General features: G+C 43.6%; 3 non-coding genes across 3 annotated transcripts; 1 reads left to right on the top strand and 2 right to left on the bottom strand.

The window, feature by feature from the left end:
* Positions 1-9,157: 9,157 nt before the first annotated feature.
* LOC119948344 lies at positions 9,158-9,295 on the bottom strand. Its single transcript, XR_005456746.1, has one exon. It is a non-coding gene; the product is annotated as a small nucleolar RNA SNORA7 (small nucleolar RNA).
* A 13,768-nt stretch (positions 9,296-23,063) lies between these two features.
* Positions 23,064-23,201, bottom strand: LOC119948551. Its single transcript, XR_005456940.1, has one exon. It is a non-coding gene; the product is annotated as a small nucleolar RNA SNORA7 (small nucleolar RNA).
* Positions 23,202-23,460: 259 nt separating this feature from the next.
* LOC119948494 lies at positions 23,461-23,598 on the top strand. Its single transcript, XR_005456886.1, has one exon. It is a non-coding gene; the product is annotated as a small nucleolar RNA SNORA7 (small nucleolar RNA).
* Positions 23,599-26,090: the final 2,492 nt, after the last annotated feature.

The following is a 26,090-nucleotide window of genomic DNA, read 5'->3' as shown; positions in this document are numbered from 1 at the left end:
TCCAAATGGCTCTGCATTTTGTCTATGGGCATGAAACTCCCATCTGGGCCAATTAGCTAGAAATTATTGCACGTACAATGCAGAGAGTGTCCCAAATTTGTTTTCTCAGTCACTCAATTGACTATCCAACCAGAGGACCAAGCTCAAATCCCAGCTTAATTTCCCTCTTAAGGATATGTGGGTGAAATGAGCAAACAGTAGGAGTTTTTAACACTGATGTCTTGTGCTAACCAGAGAGCTTTCATGGTTTCCAAATAACTAAATGGATGACTTCCCCCAAAAGGTAAGTAACCTTTAGACCTTGAGGGTAGATTTTGAAACCTTTGTTTTTAAGCCAAACCCACTGCGGTTATTCTGTCCTGAAGCTTTCTGCCAAGTCTCCTTTGACTCCTGCAAATATCTGTGAATGTCCCAGTTCATTTAGCCTCTATTGAACATGCAATTTTTTCTCCACTATTAGCTCCTAAAAGTGATGACCAATGGCTGAAAAACAATGACCACCTAGCTAGGAGCTGAAAGATACATTTAACTGAATGTTTTTTCTCACTCTGTCTCTGAAATGATTCTTTCAGTATCCAGCAGGTCTTGAGCTCAATGTCCTTCATTCTAATCACACTAAGTAAAGTTAACATTTTTTTAAGGGGGGGGAGGGTTTTTTCCAGAAAGGAAAACATATATCATTTTCTTCTGACATCAGTTAAAAAATTCAATAAAGCATGCTCCACCACTAGAAGAGGAATCTGTTTTCTTTAGAAAACCATCAGTGTAACTTTGCTCAGGAACATTGTACTCTCAGCTATCTGTCTGGGGGCCAGTTGTGACATTTCAGGTCTGCATCTGCACCCAAAGGAGCTCAAACACCTCATTAAAAAGAGCAGGCATTGTCACGTGCCAATTAATAAATCAATTCCTAGAGACATGCCAGAGTTTGGGCTGGAGCCTGGCTAGTCACCATTCCTGTGTAACTGTCTGCCAGGTGAGCTGTTCCGGCAGCCTATGAGCTTGTGGTAAGCAGCTGTGTGAGCTGTAGACAGCAGAGATGCTGTTTCATTTCCCCTGTAGCTCTAGATATCATTATTTAATGAATGAACTGAGCTGAATGGAATGGAATGCCTAACTATGATAACTGAATGCCAGGACACAAACAGTTCTCCCTCATTTGAGTAACACTGGGCTAACGAAGGAGGGGAGAAAGATTTGGAGATGATTAAAAAAAACTAGAATGAGTCAGGGGTTCTGACCACAGTTCAAACTTAAATCTCTGCATGGAAGCACTGAGGCATGTGATGAAGACAGGTAAGCATCACCAACTTTCAAAGGAACATGAGAAGCCCAAAAAGACTTCCCTATATGATTTTTCCCAAAATCCAGAGGATGTGGTCGGAGCTCTGGATGGAGCTTCAGGCAATGAAATTATGGTGTGTGGGGTAGGGATAGGATGCACCCTGCTCCCAGAGCTTCATGGCAGGAACACAGGCCTATGCTGCAATGGACTGCGGGTGTGGTGATCATCATCATCATCATGTTTGTTAAGCATTTACTGTGTGTCAAACACTCTCCTGAGAACTGGAGTAGATACAAGTTAATCAGGTCAGATGCAGTCTCTGTCTCATATAGGGCTCAGGGTCTAAGTGACTAGATTGAAAGATCATTGTGGGCAGGAACTGTGTCTGTTATATCGTTGTATTGTACTCTCCCAAGTGATTAATATAGTCCTCTGCACACAGTAAGTGCTCATTAAGGATGATCAACTGCATAAGTAAGAGGGAGAATAATAATAATAATAATAATAATAATAATAATAATGGCATTTGTTAAGCACTTACTATGTGCCAAGCACTGTTCTAAGTGCTGGGGGGCGGTACAAGGTAATCAGGTTGTCCCATGTGGGGTTCACAGTCTTCATCCCCATTTTACAGATGAGGTAACTAAGGCCCAGAGAAGCAAAGTGACATGCCCAAAGTCACACAGCAGATGAGTGGCAGAGCTGGAATTAGAACCCACGTCCTCTGACTCCCAAGCCCGTGCTCTTTCCACTGAGCCATGCTGCTTCTCTACTAGGCAATGAATTCCCATTGGATCCCCACTGGATGCCCACATTTAAGTTCTGAGTTATCTCTCTTCAACTTCTCTACCTTCAGCCCTCTCTTCAACTTCAACTACCACTCAATCACCTTGCCCCTTCCTATTTTACCACTCTGATTTCCTACTACATCCCAGCATGCTCACTGCATTCCTACCTCTGGTCTAGAAAGACCTTCCTCCTGAAATCCAACAGACAATTACACTCTCCGCCTTCAAAGCCTTATTGAAGGCACATCTCCTCCAATAAGCCTTCCCTGACTAAGTCTTCCTTACCTCTTCTCCCTTTCCCTTCTGCATCACCCTGACTTGCTCCCTTCATTCATCCTCCCCACGTTCCCAGCCCCAGAGCACTTATGTACAAATCTGTAATTTATTCATTTGTATTGATGTCTGTCTCCCCCTCTCTAGACTGTGAGCTCACTGTGGGCTGGGAATGTGTCTGTTTATTGTTATATCGTACTCTCCCAAGTGTTTAGTATAGATCTCTGCACATGGTAAGAGCTCAATAAATATGATGAATGAATGAATGAATGAATGAATGAATGAATGAATGAATGAACTTCTCTAACCAAGAAGTGTGAGCAAGTTGGAATCTCCAAGTTTCCCTTTCTTTCAGTGGTCCTTTGGGGTCACGTTGGCACCATTCTAGTTGCTCTCTAGATACCTAAATTAATCCATCTAGAAGTCATAGTGATGCTCTACTGCTGTTAAGAAATGTGAAAAGGATAATGGTAATAAAGAGAGGAAGTTTACAGGGAAGTTTTTCCAGTGATTTTTTTTAGTGAATGGTAAAGCATAACACTCCAAGGATCAGAAAACCCAAGAACAGCTTAAAAGGTGGAATTTTCCCAGGCTATGTCCATTACTCAAGCTCTAGGGGGTTTCCTATTTCTCGGTTGTCAGTGGGCCTAGCACTGCTCTGCTAAATGCTTAGAGGCATTTTTGTTGTTAGCAGACAAGTTCTCATCCATTCAGTAACATCTCCTCCACAGCTTCTGCCCATTGATCAGCTCTTCTAAGGGTGCATATCCTCTAAAGGAGCCTGTCAGAAATCAATCAATCAATCAATCAATTGTATTTATTGAGCGCTTACTGTGTGCAGAGCACTGTACTAAGTGCTTGGGAAGTACAAGTTGGCAACATATAGAGATGGTCCCTACCCAACAGTGGGCTCACAGTCTAGAAAATACCTGTATTTCAGCTGAACATCCTTGTTGGTCCTTTTTCATTGGAAATGCCCTTTCCAGAGGGTGGTCATTTTCAGTTCGATAGACATTGGCTTTGTTCCGTCTTATATTCCCTGCTGGGTTTCAGTAAGGAGATTCTACTTTGCCTGCTTCTGTCTGTGACATAATCCTCATGGAACATCATCAAACCTGGGAGCACAGCTCTGGGAGTAAGATTCAATATTAATTAATAATAATAGTAATATCACTTATTAGTTTATTAGTTAGTTATTATTAGTTAGTGACTGTCAAATATGTATGTCGGGTTGCGCAAAATAGAGCTGATAAGGTGTTTGCCCTGAGGATGTACACTCAGGATTAAGTTAAAAAAACAGGGCAATTCAGATCAGCTCTTAGAAGAGCGCTTTGCACATAGTAAGTGCTTAATAAATGCCATTATTATTATTATAAGGCACAGAAATATTATATGTATTATCGTTATCATTATTAATACAGTGATTTTAAATGGTAAATTCTTCAAGTATTGTCATTTATGTGGATATCCATGTTTATTTTTAAACCCAGGAAAGCGTATTTGAGCCTGTTGTTAGGTAGAGACTGTCTCTGTATGTTGCCAATTTGGACTCCCCAAGCGCTTAGTACAGTGCTCTGCACACAGTAGGCACTCAATAAATATGATTGAATGAATAGAAATCAGATTCCCCAAACTAGCTAACTGGTCATTTTTGCTGCACACACACACACACAAACACACACAAACACACACACTCTCTCTCTCTCTCTCTCTCTCTCTCTCTCTCTCTCTCTCTCTCTCTCTCCTCGGCAAAGGATAGTAGGGGCACACAAATCCTCCCTTCCACTTATTTCAAGGATTCTGAGCCCGTTTTGTCTGAAAAGGGATTGAACAGGGATATTTTCCCTGAGAGAACTTGAATAATAATAATAATAATAATAATAATAGCATTTATTAAGCATGTACTATGTGCAAAGCACTGTTCTAAGCCCTGGGGAGGTTACAAGGTGATCAGGTTGTCCCACGGGAGGCTCACAGTCTTAATCCCTATTTACAGATAAGATAACTGAGGCACAGAGAAGTTAAGTTTGTTGCCCAAAGTCACACGGCTGACAATTGGCAGAGCCAGGATTTGAGCCCATTAACTCTGACTCCAAAGTCCGTGCTCTTTCCACTGAGCCACGCTGCTTCTCTTGAATGAGACTTGAAAATGAAAAGCAGATTTAAGAGAACACTTTTAGCAGAAATATAACAATGAAAAGGGCCATCTTTCTCCTTTTTTCTTTTTCTATTTAGTGAGCACAAGTTTGGGTTGGCTGACAGTGCTGTTGGGGATTCCACAGCCAAACTGCAGGAGACAGTGGCTTGAGTATTTCTGATCGCAGAGGGTTTTATCCCAAACTCTTTCTTTACTACAGTTCTTGCAGGTTTCCCTTTTAGGTCTGGCTTTAAACCCAAAGTGAAAGCAAAGCCAAATCCATGGTTTCCCATTATTCCCACACTAACCTTGTTTGAAAAGTCATATCAATCAAGTGTCTCATTAGAGTTGAAGTGTTACTGGGATTGGCTGCAAAGCTCGAGTCTAATAGATTTGTCAGAACTCATTAATAACTTTGTAAAAATGGATAATTTGTAATCAATCCTTGATGGAAATAGCTGACCCAGTCTCTAATTTTCAAATAGTTTCAGTTGAGACTATTTCACTATGTTCATCTCTTCCCCAAAATGTCTCCTCAAAAAACTTACTTTCTATGTTTCGAATCGAATTATTAATAATTACAGACGCTATTAGGGGACAAAGACAGAGACAGTCTGGCCTATGTGGGGGTCTTTGGAGATGTCTACACTCTCTGCTTCCACTTCCCCTCCTCCACTTCTCCTCTTGACACCCTCCAATTCGGCTTTGTCCTCTCCACTTCATACAAACGGCCCTCTCTAAGGTCAACAATGATCTCCTTCTTGCCAAATCCAACTGCCTCTACTCCATCCTAATACTCCTCAACCTTTCTGTTGCATTTAATGCTTTGGACTACCCCCTTCTCCTGGAAACATCATCTAACCTTGGCTTCACTGACATGGACTTCTCCTGGTTCTCATTCCTATCTCTCCTTCGCACTCTCTTTCGCAGGCTCCTCCTCTGCCTCCCACCCTCTAACTGTGGAGTTTTCTCAAGGTTCAGTTCTGGATCCCCTTCTATTTTCCATATACACCCACTCCCTTGAAAAATTCGTTCACTCCCACAGCTTCAACTACCATTTCTGTGCGGATGATTCATAAATCTACCTCTTCAGCTTTGACCTTATCTGACATCATCCAACCTCGGCTTCACTGGCACGGTCCTCTCCTAGTTCTCCTCCTAAACCTCTGGCCTCTCATTCTCAGTCTCTTTCGTGTGCTCCTCCTCTGCCTCCCATGCCCTAACTGGGGGTCCCTCAGGGTTCAGTTCTGGGTCCCCTTCTATTCTCCATCTACACTCACTCCCTTGGAGAACTCATTTGCTCACATGGCTTCAACTACCACTTCTATGACGATGATACCCAAAGCTACATCTCCAGCCCTGATCAATCTCCCTCTCTGCAGTCTTGCATTTCCTCCTGCCTTCAAGACATCTCTATTTAAATGTTCTCCCATACCCTCAAACTTAATATGTCTAAAACAGAACTTCTTATCTTCCCACCCAAACCCTGTCCTCCCAAGCCCAGAACCTTGGCGTTATCCTTGACTCCTCTCTCTCATTCAACCCACATATTCAGTCCATCACTAAACCCTGTTGGCTGGAGTTTCACCATATCACTAAAATCCATCCTTTCTTCTCCACCAGAACTGCTACCACATTAATCTAATCAGTTATCCTGTCCCTCCTTGATTATTGTATCAGCCTCCTTGCTGACCTCCCTGCTTCCTTCCTCTCCCCAGCCCAGTCCACACTTCACTCTGCTGCCCAGTTCATTTTTCTAAAAAAACCATCAAGGAATGTTTCCCCACTCCTCAAGAAACTCCAGTGGTTGCCCATCCACCTCCACATCAAACAAAAACTCCTCACTATTGACTTTAAAGCACTTGCCCCCTCCTACCTCACCTAGCTACTCTCCTACTACAACCCAGGCCTCAAACTTTGCTCCTCTAATGCTAATCTTCTCACTATACCTCTATCTCATGGGTCATGACATAGTTCATGGGTTCTAATCCCAGTTCCTCTACTTGTCTGCTGTGTGGCCTTGGGCAAGTCACTTCAATTCTTGGTGCCTCAGTTACCTCATCTGGAAAATGGGGATTGAGACTGGGGCAGGGATTGTGTCCAACCCAAATTTGCTTGTATCCACCCTGTGCTTAATACAGTGCCTGGCACATAGTAAGCGCTTAACAAGTACCATAATTATTATTATTATTTTTATCTCACCTCTCTTGTCCCTGACCTCTCCACACATCCTGCCTCTGGCCTGGAAGCCCTCCCCCGTCATATCCGACAATTACTCTCCCCTGCTTCAAAACCTTACTGAAGGTGCATCTCCTCCAAGAGGCCTTCCCTGGCTAAGATCCCCTTTCCTCTTCTCCCACTCCCTTCTTTGCCTCACAGTCTAGAGAGGGAGACAGACAATTGAAATGATTATTGATGGAGGGGATGCGAGAGTAGAGGGATGTGTATTTAAGTTCTGTGGGATGGCATGGGATGAATATCAATTTCTTAAGGATTCAAATCCAAGTGCATAGACTATGTAGACGTGAGGATGAATGAGAGAAATGAGGGCATAATCACAGAAGGCCTCATGGAGGAGGCATGATTTATTCATTCATTCAATTCATTTGTCTTTACTGAGCACTTACTGTGTGATATAATGAGGCTTTGAAGGTGGAGAGAGTGGTGGTCCATTGAATATGAGAAGCAGCATGGCCTAGTGAATAGAGCATGGTCCTGGAAGTCAGAAGGTCATGGGTCATCCTAGCTCTGCCATTTGTCTGCTGTGTGGCCTTGAGCAAGTCACTTCACTTCTCTGTGCCTCAGCTACCTCATCTGTAAAATGGGGATTGAGACTGTGACAGGGACAGGGACTGTGTCCAACTCGATTTTCTCATATCCACCTGAGTGCTTAGTAGAGTGCCTGGCACATAGCAAGTGCTTAACAAATACCATCATTATCATTATTATATGAAAGGTGCCGGAGTTCCAGGCCAGGAGGAAGATGTGGGCAAAGGGTTGGCAGTGACAAAGACAAGATTGAGATACAGTTCTTAGTATAGTGCTCTGCACACAGTAAGCGCTCAATGAATACGATTGAATGACTGAATACAGTGAATAGACTGGCATTAGAGGAACGAACTGTGTGGGCTGGGTTGGGAAATCAGTGAGGTAAAGTAGGTGGGGCTACCTTAAAATGTGTTCTCTCTCCTAATTAGACCCTGAGTTCCATTTGGAACAGGGATTGCCATATCTGCTTGTCTTGTATCTACCCTGTCGTGTAGTACAGCATGGCCTAGTGGATAGAGAATGGGCCTGAAGGTCCTGAGTTCTAATCCTGCCTCTGCCACATGTTTGCTGGGTGACCTTAGGCAAGCCACTGAACTTCTCTGTGCCTCAGTTTCCTCATCTGTAAAATGGGGATTAAGACATGAGCCCTGTGTGGGACAGGGACTGTGTCCAAACCATTTACCTTGTATCTACCCCGGCGCTTAGACCAATGCCTGGCACATAGTAAGCACTTAACAAATACATTATCATTATTATTACTATTATCACAGTGCTCAGCATGTAGTGAGCACTTATCAAATACCACAATTATTATTATTTGCTCCATTTCTCTATCTCTCTCACTCTTAAAGTCCCTCTGTCCCATGGCTATGGCCTTCCTGGTTAGGGTTACTCTTTCAGTGTGCTGAGCATACATAGAAAAGGAAGCTTCTCTGAAATGATAAACATTTAGACAGATATTTAAAGGCAAAATGGCATGGGTGGGGGTTTATGGGATAGTCCCACTGACATACAACTGGACATTCCTAGCATGCTGCAGTTAAGGCTCTATGTCAGTTTTCCAGTTGTATATCAGCCTCATTTAGCTAGAATTCTGCATAAAACTGTCATACCAAACATACACGTTTATATGTTTCATTTTATAGGCTCCTTTCAGCATTAAAATAACTACTGCCAGGCTGTGGTTGCTGCTGCGTGCCCACTGAATAGTTTATCAAGAATGTAGTTAAATTAACATGAGCCTTGTCTTCACCCTTTATCTTTGGTACAAGATTTAAGAGGCACCCGACAATTTGTTCCTTATTCCACTGTTAAAAATGTTTTGATTCCAACACATTCAACAGAGGCAGAACAAAACTACAGCTACAGATGAGATAGCTTTCCTTGCAGTCGTTCGATTTAAGATTTCCAACTTCAGAAGCACATTGCCAGAGAGATGAAAGATTGTAGGATGCTATCGTTTATAACTCTCGGCTACATGACACGAAAGAAAAGGCAGAATTATTTTTATTTTCACAGCCAGGTGGGTTGTGGGGGGAATGGGGGTGGGGGAAGTCAGTTCCTGTTCTCCCTCCTACTTAGACTGCAAGCCCCATGTGGGACAGGTACTGAGTTCGACCCGATTATCTTGTATCTTACTTAGTACAGTATTTGACACATAGTAAGTGCTTTAACCAATTTGTTTTTCTCTTATGCTGTCGAGTCATGTCCGACCCATAGCGACGCCATGGACATATCTCTCCCAGAACACCCCACTTCCATCTGCAATCATTTTGGTAGTGTATCCATAGAGTTTTCTTGGTAAAACTATGGAAGTTGTTTACCGTTGCCTCCTTCCACGCAGTAAACGAGTCTCTGCCCTTGACTCTCTTCCATGCTGCTGCTGCCCAGCACTGGTGAGTTTTGACTTGTAGCAGATTGCCTTCCGCTCCCTAGCCACTGGCCAAGCTAGGAATGGAATGGGTATGCATCTGCTTGACTCTTCCTCCTGTGGTCGAGATTGGTGGAGTACTGGAAACTCTCCAGGTGTGATCCTGAGAGGTTGCTTTAACCAATACCATAATAATAGTGATAATCATCATAATAAAAGAAAGCAAGCATTTTGCCTGTCCCTGGTGAAGGTTCTATACTGCTCTGCCTCAAAGTCACCCATCCTTGGAGTGGGAACACCACCCAACCCTTAGTTCTTGTAGGAAGATTGGCTTTGAAAACGTTTGAAATAACCTAGGCTCTTTTATAAGGACTAGGCCTGCTGTTTTCTGTATTCTTTTGGGGTGGGGGCAGCAAAGAACCCATAATCGATGTGCAGCACCAGTGCAAAAAGTTGGGCTTCATGAATAAATTTCCATATCTATGAAATTCAAATAGATTCATTTGGATGGCACCTATAAAGCAAACATGGAAGGAATACTGAGTTGAATAATAACAGTAATAATAATGTTGGTATTTGTTAAGTGCTTACTATGTGCCAAGCACTGTTCTAAACGCTGGGGTAGTTACATGGTAATCAGGTTGTCCCCCGTAGGGCTCACAGTCTTCATCCCCATTTTACAGATGAGCTAACTGAGGCACAGAGAAGTGAAGTGACTTGCCCAAAGCTACACAGCAGACAGGTGGCAGAGCCAGGATTAGAATCCATGACCTCTGACTCCCAATCTCGGGCTCTTTCCACTGAGCCACGCTGCTTCTCAGCATTCTCTGGGGAACGTTGGCCCGAAAATGTTGGCATAGACAGGTGTCACCAAAATGGACACAGGTTCAAAGAAAGAATCAGTCTTCACCGATCCCCAAAACATCAGCAGCCTCAAGAGGAGTTTGGATAAAATCAGGGACATGTAGTTCATACTGGGTTCCTAGAGGGAAAGTTCCAAGTGTTCTGGTGTTTCTGTCGGAGATCTGATCCTAGACAGAAGAGACAATTTATCTGACCCAGTAATGGTATGGCATTAGGTGGACTCTGGCAAAAAGGATTTAACTGTACTGCTATTATCCAAAGTGGCTAAGAACTTAAAAAACAACACAAAATATAAAGTTGTGATTCAGTAAGACAGAGGCAGTCATGATTAGATGCAAAATAATAGGTGAGTTATTGCTATTAGCCTCCTGATAATAAACTAGGTGCTTTGAGAAGAGCATGAAATTTTTAGATCCCAGAGTGAGGTTGCTTTTATTCTGGGGATGCTTCTTTGTTATTACTTTTTAATATGCCGAGGAATCCAGATGAAAGTTGGGAATCTAGTAGACACTCTCTGATGGACAGACATATGCTCAGTTCTCAGGACAGTGTGGCTCAGTGGAAAGAGCACGAGCTTTGGAGTCAGAGGTCATGGGTTCAAATCCCGGCTCTGCCAACTGTCAGCTGTGTGACTTTGGGCAAGTCACTTAACTTCTCTGTGCCTTAGTGACCTCATCTGTAAAATGGGGATTAAAACTGTTAGCCCCCCGTGGAACAACCTGATCACATTGTAACCTCTCCAGTGTTTAGAACAGCTACCATCATCATTATTATTATTATTATTGTGAGGGGGTGTCAGTAGGTGCATTGCAAGACTAGATTACCAACCGTCAGCTCACTGGTGTTCAGGGAACTCTCACAGGAACACATTTCCACTGGGGAGATCATGAGAGAAAACTGTAAGGGGGCATACATGACCCAGGAGGGCAGAATGAACAATACAAAGACAGAATGAAATACACCCTCAAAGAATGAGAAACAACCTTGCATTGTTGAGAGACCACTGCAGCATGCAGAACAGTCTGTAGTACAGCTTCTGGGAGAGGACTCTCTCGTGGTGAGCCATGGCTTCTCAAAGATCAGTAGAGCAAGATGTGGTCTCATAAACAGAGGCAGACTGGGTATGGGACAGACCATTCATGCAGCAAGAATCTTTCCTTGAATGCAAACAATGTGGCAGTTTCTGTGATGGTGGTGGTGGTATTTACTTAGCAATCACTGAGTGCAATGTGCTGTATGAATCTTTTGAGTAAGTATAATCAGAAGCATGAAAGAAGTTCATCGACCCCGATCAATCAGTCAACCAATAAGTACTATTTATTGAACACCTATGGTGTGGATAATTAATAGGCATAAGATCTGCCCTGAAGGAATTTATTTTATAACAGTGAGATAGACACACACACAAAAATCACAGATAGGAGGAAACGATGGCATACAAAAATGTGTACCAAGTGCTTAGGTGGTATGGAAGGACTGAAATGGCAATTTCGGGATTTATATGAAAACCAGCCTGGCCTAGTGACAACAGCAGGGACCTGGGCATCAGAGGGCCTGAGTTTTAATCTGGGAACTCCCAGTTACCTGCTGTGTGACAAGTTACTTAACTTCTTTGGGCCTCAGTTTCCTCATCAGAAAAATGGGGAATCAATACCTGTTCTCCCTCTACTTAGACAGTGAGCCCCATGCAGGACAGGGACTGTGTCCAAGCTAACTGACTTGTACCTACCGCAGTGCTTAGGGCAGTGCTTGACATGTAGTAAATGCTTAACAAACATAATTATTAATATTATTATTTTTATTATAAACTGGGGAGACAAATTCAATCAGAGAAGGCCTCCTCGAGGAAACATGAAGCACTATGGCCTAGTGGAAAGAGTAAGGTACTGGGAGTCAGAGGACCTGGGATCTAATCCTGGCTTTGCAAATTGCTCTGGCAATTGTTAGCTGTGTACCTTGGGCAAGTCATTTAACTTCTCTGTGCCTCAGTTTCCTCAACTGTAAAATGGGGATTCAATACCTGTTCTTTCTCCCACTTAAGAATGTGAGCCCCAGGTGGGTCAGGGACTGTGTTCGGCCTAATTGACTTGTACCTACCCCAGTGCTTAGAACAATGTTTGACTCCTAGTAAGCGCTTAATGAGTACCATAGAACAAAACAAACAAAAGGCCTTTGAATATGGGGTGAGTAATGGTAGTTCACAGTGAGTAGTAGATTTAGCTTGAGGAGCTTAATCTTTGAAATTAGGCATACAGACATACCCCACAAGACAACGGGCTCTCATTCCTTGAAATGGTGGTTGGGTAGGGACTGTCTCTATATGTTGCCAACTTGTACTTCCCAAGCACTTAGTACAGTGCTCTGAACACAGTAAGCGCTCAATAAATATGATTGATTGATTGATTGATTGATCATAGGGTTATGTTTTCCCATCTAACTGCAAATTAGTAGAGGCACTGTGGCTCAGTGGAAAGAGCCCAGGCTTGGGAGTCAGAGATCGTGGGTTCTAATCCCACCTCCGCCACTTGTCAGCTGTGTGACTTTGGGCAAGTCATTTAACCTCTCTGTTCCTCAGTTACCACATCTGTAAAATGGGGATGAAGACTGTGAGCCCCACGTGGGACAACCTGATAACCTTGTATCTACCCCCGAGCTTAGAATAGTGCTTGGCACATAGTAAGTGCTTAACAAATACCATTATCATTATTATTATTATTATTATCATTATAAATCAGGATCCATTCGAGAACCTCTGGAAAGATATTAGTCCTCACTAGAGTATTGCTTAATCTTGGTTTAAGTAATTCAAAGCAAAATACCGCAACAGTAATAGGGATTGTGATGTAGGATGGAGGTTTGTTCTGTTGACTGTGGCTATGTTTTTCATTTTAGTGAATAAACTGTCCTGTTTAGGTTGAACAACAGCCTTCTTTTCTTTATAACATATTTTGTAGCAGGTCACTTCCCTCTGAACATCTGCATGCTTTTGAATGCCTATCTCTGTCAGGATCGCACTCAGTCATTTTTTATAAATTCACTCGGTATACTATTAATGTAGAACTTCTTCATCATCAAATTTCAGCTGGTGGTAGAGAGACTAGCTCTTCAGCTGTTTTGGCATCTCGTAACGATGCATCGGATTGTCCAAGTTGGATGAGGTCCTCACTGAATGGCGATCCCTTTGAAGGAGCTGTAGTTAACTTCCTGTCTTCTGCATCAGCCATTTCTGAATGAAGTCACCTCTTTACTCCAGCAATGTCTTTGGTTATCTCAGTGTGGCCCAGTGGAAAAGCATGGGCTTGGGAGTCAGAGGATGTGGGTTCTAATCCCGGCTCTGCCACTTGTCTGCCGTGTGGCCTTGGGCAAGCCACTTAACTTCTCTGGGCCTCAGTTCCCTCATCTGTAAAATGGGGATTAAGACTGTGAGCCCCACGTGGGACAACCTGATTACCTTGTATCTATCCCAGCACTTAGAACAGTGCTCAGTACATAGTAAGCGCTTAACAAATACCATCATTATTATTATTATTGTCTGCTCAGGGGTCTCTTCTGTGCCTTGAAAATTGGACCCAAATGGTGGATGAAGCATCTTCTAAGATCTACGCTTTGCTGGCTGCTTCATCTCAGCCCAGGTTGTGGAAGGTTTCACTTACCTCTACTTATCTCGAGCCCTTGGCTGGAATGTCAGGTGATTAGGCTTTAGTTTGGGTTAAGGCACCCTGCAATATAGGCAGTATTTCTGGGGTGGGTGTGACCCAGGGCAAGGTATCAAACAATATTCATTCATTCAGTCATATTTATTGAGTGCTTGCTGTGTGCAGAGCACTGTACTAAACACGTGGAAAGTACAATTCAGCGACAATATTGACTGCAATATTGTCCTGGTTTTCTAGACTCCTAGACTGTGAGCTCGTTGTTGGGCAGGGATTGTCTCTATTTGTTGCCAAATTGTACTTTCCAAGCACTTAGTACTGTGCTCGGCCCACAGTGAACGCTCGATAAATACGATTGAATGAATGAAGGGATTTGCATCATGGAGAGTGTAAATTCTTTGTGGGCAGCGAAGAAGTCTCATCCGTCTATTGAACTCTCCAAGTGGTTGTTAGTATTGTACATTGCAACCAATGTGCACCCAATAGATGATAATAATTGTGGTTTTTAAGTGCTTACTATGTGCCAGGCACTGTACTAAATGCTGGGGTGGATACCAGCAAATTTGGTTGGACACAGTTCCTGTCCCACGTGGGGCTCTCAGTCTCAATCCCCATTTTTACAGATGGGGTAACTGAGGCACAGAGAGGTGGAGTGACTTACCCAAGGCCACGCAGCAGACAAGTGGAGGAGCCGGAATTAGAACCCATGACCTTGCGACTCCCAGGCCATGCTGCTTCCTATGCCATTGCCACTACTACTAATGCGCAGTTTGCCTGTGGATATGTAGATATGTAGAATAGCTTAAGTGCCCTGACAGGAAGCAAGCTGGTGGATTCGTAGCTTTTTTTTTATTTTAAATGGTATTTAAGTGCTTACTATGTGTCAAGCACTGTTCTAAGTTGCTTTTGTAGGTTCCTTCCCACCTTGCACATTGAAATCGTTAGAGTATAAGTAAACAACTTGATGAGGAAACATATACTAGCCATTCCCAGTTGTGACTGTATTCTGTGACTGGCAGGAGTGGTGGAAAGTGGACAGTACTTTGGAGTTGTAACCAGGCTGTGGAAATCAGTTTCCACCTGCAAGCCTCGAAAGATTACAGCCGCCACTGTTCCACAGGTGGATTGTGAGTAGTGAATCCTGGTGGCTCTCCAAAAATGGATAGCTACCAGATGAATTATGGACAGGTGTCATCTGTAATAATGAGAGGCAGTGAAGCCTGGTGGCTACAGCCCGGGCCTGGGAGTCAGAAGGGCCTGGGTTCTGATCCCGGCCCTCCCACTTGTCTGCTGTGTGACCTTGGGCAAGTCACTTTACCTCTCTGGGCCTCAGTTACCTCAGCTGTAAAATGGGGATTGAGACCATGAGCCTTATTTGGGACAGGGACTATTTCCAACCCGATTATCTGGTATCCACCCCAGCCCTTAGTACAGTGCCTGGTACATAGTAAGTGCTTAACAAGCATAAATTTAAAAAACCAACAAACAAAAAGCCCAATTCCCTGGGAGTGAAACCAGCCTTTTGAACCTCCCTGGGACTAAGAATAATTTGGGAGGGGTGGTGGTGGTCCTGGTAATAGTCATGATGTTCATTGAATATCTGCCGAGTGCTTCTCACTGTACTAAGTGCTTAGTAGTACTGAACACCCACTTGATGCAATGCACTGTGCTAAGTGCTTGGGAAGTATAAAACCAAGAAGTGTCAAATTTCCTGCCCCCAAAGAGTTTGCAGTCGTACTTGGATTGGTTTATTGAAGTGAGAGGGTAAGGAAATACAGTAAAGGTTTCAGTGTTAGACCCCCGCCATCCAGAAAGCTCCAGAAACTGGCATCTGATTGCAGACTTGGATGAAAAAAATCCCCCGTGGAAAAGAAATCTAGAATGTTTGGGTTGTTCCTGGCAGACATGCAGTTTCCTTGAGATGATTGCTGATCTAATTAACTAGTAGCTCAAGGCTCTCCTTTAAACTATCTGTTAATCCAATCAGTAAACAGTCCTCTTCTTAGCTCTCTTTAGTTGTAATAGTATTTATTGAATGACTACTGCATGCTATCAATCAATCAGTTGTATTTATTGAGCACTTACCATGGGCAGAGCACCATAGTAAACACTTGGGAGAGTACAATATAACAGAGTTGGTAGACATGTTTCCTGCTCACAACATTCTAATTATGGATATAGACAAAAGTGCTGTGGGGCTGAGAATTGGGGGAATAAAGGGTACAAATCCAAGTACATGAGTGATGCAGATGGGAGTGGGAGAAGAAGCAGCAGCCACGGAAGGCTTCTTGGAGGAGATGTGATTTGAATAAAGCTTTGAAGCTGAGGAGAGTGGCATTTCTTGGATGTTAAAGGGGAGTGATTCCAGACCAGTGGCGGGACGTGGGTGAGGGACAGTGGCGAGAGTAGGTTGGCGCATTAGAGGAGCAAAGCCTGTGGGCTGGGTTGTAGTAGGAGAGCAGTGAAGTGAGGTAGGAGAGAGTAAGGTGATTGAGTGCTTGTTATTGGCAGGGAAACTGCGTGCTAATCTTGTTGTGTTGTACTCTCCCAAGTACTTAATACAGTGCTCTGCATATAGTAAGTGCTCAGCAAATACCATTGATTGATTAAAGCTGATGGTAAGGAGTTTTTCTGTTTGATGTGGAGGTGGATGGGCAATGGAGGATTAAGACTGTGAGCCCCATGTGGGACAACCTGATGACCTTGTATTCCCCCCCTCAGCACTTAGAACAGTGCTTGGCACATAGTAAGCGCTTAACAAATGCCATCATCATCATCTAATGAGGGCAACAGACCAAAACTACTTTAAGTCCTACAAACCATCAGTAGGATCTTCTTTGAAAATGAAGGACAGATATAGATGCACAGTATAGACAACAATGCGCCAAATTGTCACTTCTTGGTCTGGAAAGGGAAGCACTTCAGAAGGGCAATATTTCATCAGGCAAACAATAGGACACATGGAGTGTAATTCTAGCAATGTGCCTGGAATATTGAAGCATTGTTTCACCAAAGACTGGAGAGACACAGTGTCGGGGGATGGGGAGAAGAGAAGAAGGCAGTTTCTTCATGAGGGCTGGAGTTTTTTCTAGCAAACTTTTCTTTAATCATTCCCAGGAAACAAAAGATGAGTCTCTTTTTGATATGTGCGACTTCTAGTTTTGCAGGTTTGCAGCTGGGACTATAACACTGAAAAGTTGATGCTCTTAGTGAGCAATTCTAGGCTAATTACCATAATTGGATTTATGCCAATAGCAACTCATGAGCAAAAAATCCCCATAACATGAAGAAGCAGCGTGGCCTAGTGGAAAGAGTCTGGGCCTTGGAGTCAGAGGCCCTGAGTTCTAATGCCGGCACTGCCACTTACCCGCTGTGTGACTTTGGGCAAGTCACTAACTTCTCTGTGCCTCAGTTCCCTCAGCTACAAAATGGGGATTCAGTGCCTGTTCTCTCTCCTACTTAGTCTGTGAGCCCCATGTGGGACTTGATTACCTTGTATCTATCCCAGTGCTTGGCATAAATAAGCACTTGAAAAGAACGATTATCATTATTATTATTATTATTCTCAAACCCGGTGTTAGGAATACTCACAATAGAATGCACTCTTTGAATCAGTGTGATACACATGTGCACAAACATTGCTTCCAACATCACATCATGTTGTTGTATCCAGACAGATGCACTTTGTCAGAAGAATGTTCCTTAATTCCCTGGCAGCATGCTACCCGATACATGTAGTAGAAGCGCACACTATGGAAGAACTGAGGGTATTTTATTATTATTGTCTTAATCTGATAGTGCCATAATTTTATACTTTGTAAAGAAGAGCTGTTGTGTTATTGGCTGAAATATTTTCAGTCTATAGCTGGGAACATTTTATGTGCTGTGAGGTTGATCAAATCTGTAACAAATAGCTAGAAAGCGTATATTTTCCCACATGGGTAGTAGGTAATGAAGAGGCAACACTTAGGCTTATGACTGCTGGGTTTAAATAGTCTCCCAGTTCAATTAATCCAGGCTCCTAATCCTGCACTGGAGATCAGAGGGAAATTCATTCAATTGTATTTATTGAGCGCTTACTGTGTGCAGAGCACTGTACTAAGCACTTGGAAAGTACAAGTTGGCAACATATAGAGATGGTCCCTACCCAACAGTGGGCTCACAGTCTAGAAGAAATGGGAAATGGGAAAATGATTCCCATATTTGATAGAGCATCTTTACTTGGAATACAAAAGATGAGCTTTGGTCAGAAGGTGAAGTCTACCACTTATCTAGCATGCCTCAAAAAATGATCTGAGTTTTTTCCAGGGGGTACAGGCTGTTACCATGTCCATTCTGCCTGTTCCCTTAGAGTGTCAACAAGAAAACGCAGTTGCCAGGTGAGTTCAGAAGGATGCAGGGTCATTGATAGGAAAACAACCCTCTCTTAATCCAGCTAGAGGACTCACTTCACACAAGCACTTTGTACTCAGAGGAAGCTGCCTTACCTTCCTCAATGGTAGATTCCCACCGACTCCCAGCGCTACTGCAGCACTCGGATCCAAATCCAAGGCGATTGCATAAAGGGTGATCAGCTTCATCTGCAAGGACAGAGCAAACAGGAACAGTCAGAGACATAGGAATTAGATGGCCCAGGCAAACACTTCAGTGTTAGAAAATGAATTGCTTGCCAGGTTAGGTGAGGACTCTTCAGATTTATTTTGACATTTCTCAGTAATTCGGGAATTTTTATTTAAAAACATAGAGTTTAAATACAGTGCTCCCCTTCCTCCAAATCTTCTTGCCCAGGAATTATCCCTATGATTCAGTAGGAGTGCACAGAAGAATTGTCTATGAGCAGTTCACTATTTGAAAGCTGTGGTTAACACTAAATTATATCAACACCTTGAATCTGGGTTACCAAGGAGGCAGAAAGTTTAGATGCCCAGACCTAGAAGCAGGATTCCCCAGTCTGAAATGGAGGGAGGGGAACACAGGCACTCAAGAAAGAGAGAAAAATTGAGGGGGAGAAAGGAAAAGAAGGGAAGCGAGAGATTTTTATCTTTTTCCCAGAAAAATTATATCCAGGTCATAATTCCCTCTTGAATCCACTGGCAGAAAGTGAGCTAACATCTGGATTAGTAAGAATCTGCTGTGCTTTGTCTTTGATTACAGAATTGTCCCTCCTGCTATGGAGGATTGAGATCCTTCTTGATCAAAGTCAGATATGTTCAGAAAACCAATGTTTAGGTCAAGGAAATGGCCTGGTTAGAAAAGGCAGGACATTTTGTGCTCTGTAGTACAGTCCTAAAGAGCAGCTTGGCCCAGTGGATAGAGCAAGGGCCTAGGAGTCAGAAGGACCTGGGTTCTAAACCTGGCTCCACCACTTGTCTGCTGTGTGACCTTGGGCAAGTCCCTTAACGTCTCAATTACCTCATCTGTAAAATGGAGATAAAGACTGTGAGCCCCATGTGGGACTGGGACCGTGTATGGCCAGTTTATCCAACCCAGCGCTTAGTACAGTGCCTGGCATATAGTAAATGCTTAACAAATAATCACAATTATTATTATTATTATTCTTAGACCTTGATGGAAAATCAGTTTCCTCTAGCATGATGTTCTCAGACTTAATTTGGCTCACTTTCCTCTCTCCATGATCCCAGAGAATTGGGAAGAAACTATCACAGAATGACCCAGATAACTATTCAAAAAAGCATAGTTTAACAAGACCTATCACCAGGCAGTGTTACCCATCCTTTTCCAAAAGAGCAAGTTTAGATGGTTTAAGTTTTCATCCCCTTTCATTTCCATTGCCCTCCCCCCGGTAGATGAACACGCACCCAGAGTAAGGCCCTGAGAAAGGTAGCAGATAGGAGAAAAGCCTAACTTTTTCCCACAATATTAATGTTGGTAAGTTTTCCTTAGCAATCTGATAGGGGTAGGGATTGAGCCCTTTCAGGATGACTCAGATTTTCTGGAGAATTGGAACTACTGTGAACTCCCTTCCAGAATGATTGGGGGATGAAGAAAGTGTGTGTGTCTTGTGTGTGTGTGTGCATGGTGGTGGTGGGGGGGATGTCCTTGAATAGGCATGTGGGAGCCTGTCGGCCTCTAACAGAAGCCTTTCATGAGACTTGAGTACACAGCTTCTTTGGCTCTGATCTCAGAGAAATGATGTCAACAAAACTAGAGAGTGGACAGAAAACATAAAGGTAGCCATCCAAAGTTCCTTCCAAAGAAAGGAACTCTGTGGAAAAAGACCAATGAAAACCTGGAATTGGGCTGTATCTTCTTAATTTCATAGGAATAAAAGACCATTAGAAGAGACATTAATGGCTCAGATCGATGTCCTTCCAGCATGGTGTTTTTGTTTTTAATTTTTAATGGTATTTGTTAAGCGCTTACATGTGCTAGATACCTATTAAGCATTAGGGTAGATACAAGCTAATTGTGTTGGACACAGTCTATGCCGCATATGGAGCACACAGTTTTAATTCCCTTTTTTCTGATGAGATAACTGAGGCACAGAGAAGTTAACTGACTTACCCAAAGTCACACAGCAGACAAGTGACGGAGCCGGAATTAGAATCCAGGTCCTTCTTACTCCCAAGCAGGTGTTCTATCCACTAGGCCATGTTGCTTCTCAGGTTCTGTCTCGATAGTGGCAATAGGATGCTGGGGAACTGTGTGATGGTTGGCTTCCTGGACATCACTCCTCATGGCTATGGATGGTCCATCTAACATTCCTAACTTTCCCTCTAATAATCTATCATCGACCACTCATCTAATAATTTTTCCAAGACTCTCTAAAACTTACAGGTTCAGCCTGCACAACTTCCTGTCGGAACGGATTCTATATGTTCTGCACTAGGCACTTGGAAAATACAGATTAATGCAAGTTCACGTCCCCTGATCATGACACTCTACCCTGTGTCATCTGTGCCCTTCAGTCTGTGGCCTTTGACTATTTGATAATTGCCCCATCAGCAACCCCACAGCACTTATGTACAGATCTTTAAATTAATATTTGAATATTAACATCAATTATTATTAAATTATCTACAATTATATATTATTACTTAAGTATTCATATTGAGGACAGTCTCAAAGTCTAGACTGTAAACTTGCTATGAGCAGGGAATGGGTCTGCTAATTCTGTTGTATTGTATTCCCCAAGTACTCAGTGCTCTGTGCATAGTAAGCACACAATAAATACGAGTAACTGATTGATTGAATGATACCCTAATTCTTGTAGGTCACTCTGGGGCAGTAGCAGTAGAGAAAAGTAGTCAACCCAGTGCCCACTTTCTGGGACTCCTGTTTTTCTTAGAGAAGATGGCTCGTCCATTTTCATGGAAAATGTCAAGATAGATGCTCAGGACAAGCCCATGACAAGGACCAGCCAGAATCATCATCAGATAGTTCTACTCTTCCCCTTGCCTTGTTGCACTCAGTGTCTGTTTTCCATTTGATCACATAGGTAGCATTCAGGAAGGAGAGATGACCGATTCGAGGCAACAAGGCCCCAGAAGTAGGGTAGAAGTGGAGAAAAAGGTATTCTGCTCCAGCTCTCAAAGGAAAGAATGTCCAGGCATTTTGAAGGATGTTCTACTGATGAAGTGTTCTCACTATGTGGAAGAGAATGATGGATGTGTGCTACAGGGCAAAGCAGCTGCATATGTTGGTCTTGAGCTGGGGGCCCCTGAGGAGGAAAACACACAAAGTGACAATGGTGGAATGGATGGGTATTTGTTTGTTTATATGTATGCTCATGAAAGCATGTGCTCATTGCCAAACCTGTGGGTGCGTTTGCATAATTAAAAACACTAACATAATCAACGTGCTGAAAACCAGCAAGAATGAGTCCCCGGAACAGAAACCCTCTGCACAACCCCCAGGACATCAGCTCTCTCAACAAAACTACATCAAATAAGAATTTGGGGAAGCTGATGAAACATGTGCTACTAACTGAAGGGCCCACACGCTCTCTCTCTTTAAGCCAAAGAAGAGCTAGGGTTTCAAAATGCCATCAAAAATAAGTCCCGCCAGCAAAAGCGGCTAGATGGAGGGCTATCTTTGGTGGAGCTCACGTAGACACATATCCTCTGCTGTTGCTCGTCTAAAACACTATTTCCGATGGCACCCAGAAGTGAAGAGAACCAGGCTGTTCTATTCCTACTGTGCTCGAAGAGCCAACCATAGCAAGGCGAATTTCTAAAAGCCAGCTGCCACCACCGTCAGCTGGAGCTTGCCTTCTGCTCTTTCTAAGAGCAGCTGGTCATAGAGGGATATAGCCTCCCTGGAAGATTTGCTCCACTCGCTGTACTGGGGGCCTCTAGCAAAACTCATTTTCAATTTCCACTTTGTGAGTTTTAAAAAACATTCACTCCATTCCTCAAGCCGGTTCTTAAGCTCCATGCTGTCCTTCTCAAGGCTTCTCGAGCCCAAGTATTGCTGAGTCTGTGGAATGGTTGTTCCTAGGCTGGAAAGGTATGGGTTAAGGATCCACATCTCACTTATGCCCCAGCCTTGAGCTGGTAATTTTCTCAAAGAATACAAGCTGGGGGGGAGGGGGAATCACGGTCCACATAAAAGCTGATTCTCCAGGACAATGATAGTTCAAGGTGTTCATTCATTCATTCATTCAAATGTATTTATTGAGTGCTTACTGTGTGCAGAGCACTGTACTAAGCACTTATAATAATGGTATTTGTTAAGCACATACTATATGCCAAGCACTGTTCTAAGCACTGAGGTAGATACAAGGTGATCATGTTGTCCCACGTGGGGCTCACAATCTTAATCCCCATATTGAGGGAACTGAGGCACAGAGAAGCTAAGTGGCTTGCCTAAGGTCACACAGCAGACATGTGGCGGAGCTGGGATTAGAACCCACGTCCTCTGACTCCCAAGCTCGTGCTCCTGCCACTAAGCTAAGTCCACAGTGGGATGCAAGGCAGGTCCTGTTATGTCTCCTATATATTGAAGTGTGTAGGCTCAAAGGAAAAGTCATTGTATTGCTATATTAATGAACCAGGAAAGGGCTTGCTTTGGTATTTGTTTAGTGCTTACTATGTTTCAATCATATTAATTGAACACTTACTGTGTGCAGAGGACTATACTTAGCACTTGGGAGAGGGCAATGCAACCGAGTTGGTAGATACGGTCCCTGCCCACAAGGAGTTGACATTCTAGAGGGTGTCAAGCACTGGTGTCAAGCACTGCTTTGAGCTCTGGGGCCTTGTTTTGTCTTATTCTGTCAAATCCTCTCTGACCCATAGCGATGCCATGGACACATCTCTCCATCTGCAATTGTTCTGTTAGTGCAGCCATAGAGTTTTCTAGGTAAAAATACAGTTACCATTGCCTTGTTCTGTGTAGTAAACTTGAGTCTCCACCTTCGACTCCCTCCCATGCCGTTGCTACCAAGCACAGGTGAGTTTTGACTTGTAGCAAATTGCCTTCTACTTGCTAGCCACTACCCAAGCTAGAAATGGAATGGATATGCCTCTGCTTGATTCTCCCTCCCATAGCCGAGACTGGTAGCATACTGGAAACTCTCCAGGTGCGACCCTGAGAAGGGAACTCTGGGGTAGGTACAAGGTAATCTCGTTGGACACAATCCCTGTGCCAAATAGGGCTCACATTCTCAATTGGAGGGAGGAAGATTTAATCTCCATTTTACCGATGCTGCTCTTTGGACATCGAGTGTGTCCATGAGAGGCAGCATCAAGTGATATGTGAGTGATTCAGACAATCACCTCAGAGCTTACCACGAGGGTGGCAGGGGGGCCATGGGGGTTCACAATTTGAAATAATAATGGTGCTTGTGAAATTTTGTGCCCCTCTCAGGATCACATCTGGAGAGTTTCTAGTACTCTACCAGTCTTGCCTTCAGGAGTGAGACTCAAGAAGAGGCATATCCATTCCATTCCTAGCTTGGGCAGTGGCTAGCGAGTGGAAGGCAATCTGCTACAAACTCACCTGTGCTGGGCAGCAGTGGTCTGGGAGAGAGTCGAAGGCAGAGACTCAGGTTTACTGTGCAGAAGGAGGCAATGGTAAACCACTTCCATATTTTTACCAAGAAAACTCTATGGATACACTATCAGAAGGACAGCAGATGGAGGTGGGGTGTTCTGGGAGAGATGTGTCCATGGCGTAGCTATGGGTTGGAGATGACTCAATGGCATAAAACAAGAAACTTAAGTGCTTAATGTGTGCCAAGCACTATACTAAGTGCTGAATACTAGCATCTATTCTGAGTTAGAAGCAACATCTGTGAGCAATAATAATAATCATAATGATAGTATTTGTTAAGCACTTACTATGTGCCAAGTACTGTTCTAAGCACTGAGGTAGATACAAGGTAATCAGGTTGTTCCACATGGGGCTCACAATCGTAATCCCCATTTTACAGCTGAGGTAACTGAGGCACAGAGAAGTTAAGTGACTTGATCAAAGACACACAGCTGATAAGTGGTGGAGCTGGGATTAGAACCCAGGACCTCTGGCTCCCAAACCTTTGCTCTTTTCACTAAGCCACACTGCTTCTGGGGTGGGAGTACAAGACTCTGGAGCAAGGAGAGGGTCAGGGGTACCCCAGGTAAAACTCTCTAGTTTCAGGGGTCATGACCTTGAGCAAGTCTCTTAACTTCTCTGAGCCTCAGTTCCCTCATTTGTAAAATGGAGATTAAGACTTTGAGCCCCATGTGGGACAGAGACTGTGTCCAACCTGATTACCCCAGTGCTTAGAACAGTGCTTGACACATAGTAAGCACTTAGCAAATACTGTTATTGTTATTATTAGTAGTAGTAGTAGTACAAATGGAATGGGGAGTCAAGCCAATTTCCCCACCCCTCACGGCAGCCAAATGTCTAAAGCAGGTCCTGGTGACGAATTAGCTACATAATGAATGCAGGAAGAATAAAAGAAACACATTTCAAGTTCTGCTGTCTTTCCTCTGAAGGGAGGACTGGAAGGAAAAGATATGTAGGATCAATCAGACAGTTTCCTGAGTTAATCAGGAGCCTCATAGGATTTTAGAATCACAGGATCCAAAATCCACATCTGCCCGAGCAAAATCCAATTATTTTCGGCCAGTCCTAGGTGATCCTAAATTGGGCTGGCATTTTCCAATCCTCTAATGATTTAAATCAATGCAGAACAGGACATGCTCATGCTGTTAGGAAATACCGTGATTCAGGATTTAGTGGGGAAATGAACATTCCTTTTGTCCCAGTTAGACCTAGGCTAGTGAGGGTGGGTGTGGAAATTGAGGCAAGTAATTTGGCATGGGATTGTTGTTCCCATACTCCCCTGTCCCACCACCAACTTCCAATCCTGGATCAACCTGATGGCAGGTTTCCTCTGCTCCTGCGCCTGTGCTGCAGAGTACTGTCTGCTGAAATCCAGGCACCAGGCTGATTTCAGCCACTTGGAATCCTTCCTTACTTGGCACAACTCTGCACTCTCTTCTGTGACCTTATGAACTCCCAAGGCCATTGCCCATACCCATCTGCACTCCCCCATTTCCCCTCTACAGTACATCTTTCACTCTCCTGCCCAAATCCTTTTCATAAAACATCATCCTGAACACATCATCTCATCATCATAAACCTGGAATGATTACCTATTCCTCTCTGCAGCTACTGACCACTGGCTTTAACGCACTCCATCAGCTCTTTCCCTCATAATAGTCCATTCTCTACCCGCATTACTCCACAGATCTTTGTCACCCTCAACCTGACCTATTCACTGTGCCTTGTTCTTAGTTCTCTTGCCCCACCCCCACTTTCTCAATCCCTTCTTCCTTCCTGGAAAACTCCCCCCAACTTTACATCCAGCCAACCACAGCTCTTCCCAACATCCAAATGCTTCTGAAATCACATATTTTTGGTTTGTTTGCTTTTTAATGGTACTTGTTCAGCACTTATTCTGTGTTGGGCACTGTACTAAGCGCTGGGGTAGATACAAAATAATCAGGGTGGACACAGAACCTGTGCCACATGGGGCTCACAATCTCAATCCACATTTTACAGACGAAGGAACTGAGACTCAGAGATGTGACATGTCTTGTCCAAGGTCTCACAGCAGAACAGTGCTTTGCACATAGTAAGTGCTTAACAAATACCATCAATATTATTATCATTAAGTGGCGGGACTTTTTGCTCTAGGCCATGCTGCCTCTCTAGGAGACCTTCCTTGATTAATTTTTCTTTTCTGCTCATTCTCAGTCTCTTTGGCAGGCTCCTCCTCTGCCTCCCACCCCCTACCTGTGGGTATTTCTCAAGGTTCAGTTTTGGGTCCCTTTCTATTCTCCATCTACACCCACTTCCTTGGAGAACTCATTTGCTCACATAGCTTCAACTACCACCGATATGCGGATGATTCCCAAATCTACATCTCCAGCCCTGATCTCTCTCCCTCTCTGTAGTCCTACATTTCCTCCTGCCTTCAAGACATTTCCACTTG

Source organism: Tachyglossus aculeatus, chromosome X4 (assembly GCF_015852505.1).
Source record: "Tachyglossus aculeatus isolate mTacAcu1 chromosome X4, mTacAcu1.pri, whole genome shotgun sequence".
In the NCBI taxonomy this organism is placed as follows: Eukaryota; Metazoa; Chordata; class Mammalia; order Monotremata; family Tachyglossidae; genus Tachyglossus; species Tachyglossus aculeatus.
Note: the sequence above shows the minus strand (reverse complement) of the source record. Positions and strands in the feature narration are given on the sequence as shown.